The 5000-nt window shown below is 39.9% G+C and overlaps 1 protein-coding gene across 1 annotated transcript in view; it reads right to left on the reverse strand.

Annotated features, from left to right (window-relative positions):
• Positions 1-5000, reverse strand: part of GPSM1 (G protein signaling modulator 1) — a 594912-nt gene that overhangs the window by 423288 nt on the left and 166624 nt on the right. The gene's annotated exons all lie outside the window — the stretch shown is intronic.

Here is a 5000-nt window from a genome sequence, read left to right on the forward strand (position 1 = left end):
GATAGTGTAGCCAACACAATCCTCGGCTTTAACGCATTTGAAGCCAACTCTCGCTTGGACCTGCAGTGAATAGCATGATAGGAGCAGTACCTGGAGTTAGCGCACCAAGACTTGCTTTAGGGGGTGGTGCAGTAGGAGCAGCACTCTGAGTTGTTAGTGCACCAGGATTTGCCTTCGGAATAGGGAAGTAGTGTCTGGGGTCATTAGTGCAGGTAAGTAATAAGGACAGCGCTGAGAGAAGGGTGAACAGCAAGTTGTTAAAGACTAGGAAACAAAAGTCACAGTGCCCAATATGTGGCAATCACATTGAAATTCCCTTCTTCTCAATTGATTCTGTAATGAAGACTGAGGGGCCGAATTATCAAGCTCCAAATGGAGCTTTATGCCCCTGTTCTGCGCGAGCCTTCAGACCGCTGCTCCATAATTGGTCCGCCTGCTCTAAGGCCGCAGACATCAATCTGCCCGATTCTATACGATCGGGCTGATTGAAATCCCCTGCTAGTGGCCGATTGGCTGCGAATCTGCAGGGGGCGAACTGCTTGTGCAACGATAAATGCTGACAGTGTATGCTGTCGGCATTTATCGATGTGCAGCGGACATGATCCTCTATATCAGATCATGTCCGTTAGCACCTTAAAAAATAGACCCCTTAGTGTATGAAAGTTGACCGGGTGATGGAAAGACATCTGAAGAACATGACATGGACTTGATAATTGCAATTGATGTCCCCATATCTTTTCTATCATAATGAATACCTCCCTGTGATGTTTCTATTCTGTTGACAAAATACCGGACCTACCCAGGAAATCTCCTTCCATATTCATATGAGCTGGAAGGTGAACTGCTGTAAGCTGACACAGATGCTTCTGCACCCAGTGAAAGATTTAAACTACAGCACAAAGTTTTCCTATTGTCTGAAAAATCTTGACCAACTGATCCTAGAAGGATAATTTTGAAGACTTGTAAACCATAAATAAAATGCTTTGATTCCCAAGATATTTGTTGGCAGAGTTGACTGTAGACATATGCAATTAGTTTGGGACGAATTTCATTTTCTGGCGAATTTTGGCTGATTTGGAGATTCGGATGAATCCAAATTTACGAATCGGCACCCTAACTAAAATCCCCCCCAAAAATTCTTTCAGATCCATTCTTCATATTAATTCTAACTAATCTATTCTAAACTGTAGCCATCATATCGCCAACACTAAATAAAACACTAACTAAACCTATTAATTCCTAAACTGCCGTCCCCCCACATCGCCAACACTAAATAAAACACTAACTAAACCTATTAATCCCTAAACTGCCATCCCCCCACATCGCCAACACTAACTAAACCTATTAACCTCTATACCGCCATCCCCCCACATTGCCAACACTAAAACAAAAGATATTACCTACTAAACCACTGTCCCCCACATCGCCAACACTAACAAAACCTATTAACCCCTAAACCACGGTCCCCGAACATCGCAACTCCCTAAATAAAACTATTAACTCCTAAACCGCCACACCCCACATCACAAACACTAAATAAAATTATTAACCTCTAAACAGTAGTCCCCCCACATCACAACTACCTAACAAACTATTAACCCCTAAACCTAACACTCCCTAACTTTAACATAATTAAAATAGACCTAAATTAAAGTTACAATATTAGTAGCTACCTAGTTAAATAGGATGAGAGCTGCTTAAATCCCATTGGCTGTTCAAATCAGTCAAAAGGATTTGAACAGCTCTCATATTCCATATGTTAAATCGTTTTTCGGATTCATTCGTTATTTCAGATCCATTCTTTATTCATACTCATTATTCTAATACTTTAGAATAGAATAATGAAAATGAATAAAGGAAGGATCCAAAATAACGAATGGATCCGAAAAACGATTTAACTTAACATAAATAATTTGCCGAAACAAAATTATTTATTTAACTAATGAAAACGAAACAAAATGAAAGTAATTTTTTCGCTGTGCACATGTCTAGATGACTGTTTCTATTTGATACAGTTGGCAAAGGTCTTCTCAGCTAAGCATACTGGTATAAAAAGGTTACCTCTGTAATTTGCTTTATTCAAGTATGTAAAAGATGAACTTGAAGCAAAAGTCAAGAACAGGCCAGGGTTTTGTGGACTCTCACAACCATGAAATACGGAAATTTATCAGGTAAGCATAAATAATGTTTGCTATGAAGTCCTCTAGGGTAGAAACGAAGGAAGGCAGGCCACAATGTAACATACACTGCAACGTTCATATAATGAAAAGCCCTTTCATCACACCAAGAAAGATAATCTTTCCAAATCTTATACATTTATCTAGTTACAGGCTTGGGAGCTTGGATAAGAATGTCTACAACAGTATCTGAAAAAATGTCAAACCTCAAAATTAAGTGTTTAATCTGCAAACCGTTAAATTGAGCACTCAGAGGTTTTAATGAAAGAAGGATCCTTGCAACAAGAGGTTCTGGCGCAGATGAAGATGCCACAGAGGAGCAATGGACATATGTACCAGATCTGCATACTAAGTTCTGTGTGAGCAAGCTGGAGCAATCAGAATAGTTGAAAAAGTGTTACTGCTTGAGACAAGCTACAACCTTCAGAAGGAAGACAATTGGAGGAAATATGTAAACTAGATGAAATGACCAAGGAAATGCCAGAGCATCTATCAGTTCTGCTTGGGGGTCTCTGGACCTGATGTTTGACGTAGGTCACTGCTGAGTTGTTGTCTACTTGAAAACAGATGTAGGGTTCTAGATTGAGGAGAGGCCAGGCCTAAAGAGTTCTGAGGATTGCACCATTGATTTGGCAACCTTGCCTCCTGGAATAAAAACCCTGACCTTGTACTAAATCTGATACTAGAACTGTCACGCCCTTGAGTTCTAGTTAGCAAACACATTGAAAAAACTACCAGAACTGAATCTAGTTTGGGGGCTGCACCTTCATGCTGATTTAGAAGTGGAGGCAGACTTCTTGCTCTGCTTAAATTTATCACAAGCTGGACGGAGGACTTTGAGGAGTCATACTACTGCGAAGAAGAGGGCTTTTGGTTTATTGGCAGGAGAAAGGAATGGAAACAATCAATTGGTCCCTTCCCTTTGGACTTTTTGTCCTGGGGAAGAAAAACGTTACCTTCCATAACTATTGAAGTTATGGTGTCTAGACCTGAACAAAACCTTTCCTTGAAAGGGGAGAGATAAAAGTCTGCCTTTAGAAACCATGTCTGCCGGCTATGATTTTAATTATGGTTAAAACAGCCATAGCCATGTTCTTTGCATTAATATGGATCATTTCAATAACTGCATTGCAAATTAAAGAGTCTAAGAAAATTTAGGTGCCACTGAATATCATAGAAAGAAATGTCCTAAGAAACCAATTTTGATAAGGAATCATACCAAAGAGAGGCAGCACCTGCTAAACAAGCAATGCCCACAGCTGGCTTAAACATAACTCCCACTGCTGAAAAGATTTCCTAACATAAGCCACTCATTTCTTGTCCATAGTATCTCTGAATGAAGTGCTAACTTCTAGAGGGATTATAGTTCTTTTAGCCAAAGTAGATATTGCACCATCTACCTTTGGAATGGTATCCCACAGTTCCAAAATTAAAGCAGGAATCATTTTCTTAAAGTTTGTGAAAGGTGTTAAAGAAATGCCAGGTTTGTTCCATTCTTTAGATATAATCTCAGTTAAGTCTTCAGGGACAGGAAAAACCTTTTTGCATTAATACAGATTATTTCAACAATCACATAAATTAAAGAATTTACATTTTTTAGGTGATCCTGAATATCATTGAAATAAATGTCTTCAGCCTCTAATTTCTTGTCCATAGGATCTCTAAATAAAGTGCTACATTCTAGAGGGATTGTAGTTCTTTTAGCCAAATTAGATATTGCACTATCAACCTTTGCAATGGTTTCTCAAAGTTCCAAAATTGAAGCAGGAACAGAAAACATTTTCTTAAACTTTATGGAAGGCATAAACGGAATGCCAGGCTTGTTCCATTCTTAAGATTGAGGGGTACATTTATTAAGCAGTGGATGCTGCTTATTCTGTGCGAGCCATCCGGTTCACCGGAAACAGGATTTAAGAAGCAGAAGTCTCCTTAACTCGTTCGACCACCTCTGAGGTAGCGGACTGCAATAATCCCGATCAGATACTATTGGGATCATTGACACCCCCTGCTAGCGGCCGCAAATGTGAAGGGGGCGGCATTGCACAAGCATTTCTTGTGAAAAGCTTGTGCAATGATAAATGCTGACAGCGTATGCTCTCGGCATTTAGCAATGTTGAGCGGACATGATTCTCTACAGCAAGAGTGCAAGCCCGAAATGTTGCTTTATTGGACCCTGCACTATTGTGAGAAATAAAGATACATGCAGTTGGAGGATTTTTTTCTTTATGTATTATAAGCATGGTAAGCTTACTCTGTGGACTGCAATCTTACTGTGTGCTGTCTCCTTATACCTATACACAAAATATCCATAGCCAGCTTCAGTAGAAACCCCAACCATGCTATCCTTAGCCCATATTGCTAACTGAAGAACAGGGTGGGAGAGAAATATATCAGCCAACACCACCAGCTACCCTAAGCTGCCTCTTCATAGCTGAAAGCCGGACCTGACATCTGTTGAACTGTTTTGTAAAATTTTGTGTGATATAGAGCCCCAAAAATGTACTTCATAAGGTTCACTATGGAAGAGGGCATTGTACAGTCCCAGCAAGCGTCTTATGAGTTCCCAGGGAATTACATTTGGCACACTGGGATATATTTATAGTTGTATCACCCTCCACCCATAGAAATGGGTTAGTTCTGCTTTTCAGCCGTTGAGCGTCAATCCCACAGACCAGTTAGTTATGCACCTCAATTTTTAAAACTAAAATAAAGTTTAACCAAGGCTGGCTCAAGTGTTTTTATGTTCCCTAGGCTAGACTTAAAATTTACACTCTAGTTGTATTTTGTACTATACACCCGCCTATCTGTCCATCACTTTCAGCG

This window comes from Bombina bombina, chromosome 12, assembly GCF_027579735.1.
Source record: "Bombina bombina isolate aBomBom1 chromosome 12, aBomBom1.pri, whole genome shotgun sequence".
Lineage (NCBI taxonomy): Eukaryota > Metazoa > Chordata > Amphibia > Anura > Bombinatoridae > Bombina > Bombina bombina.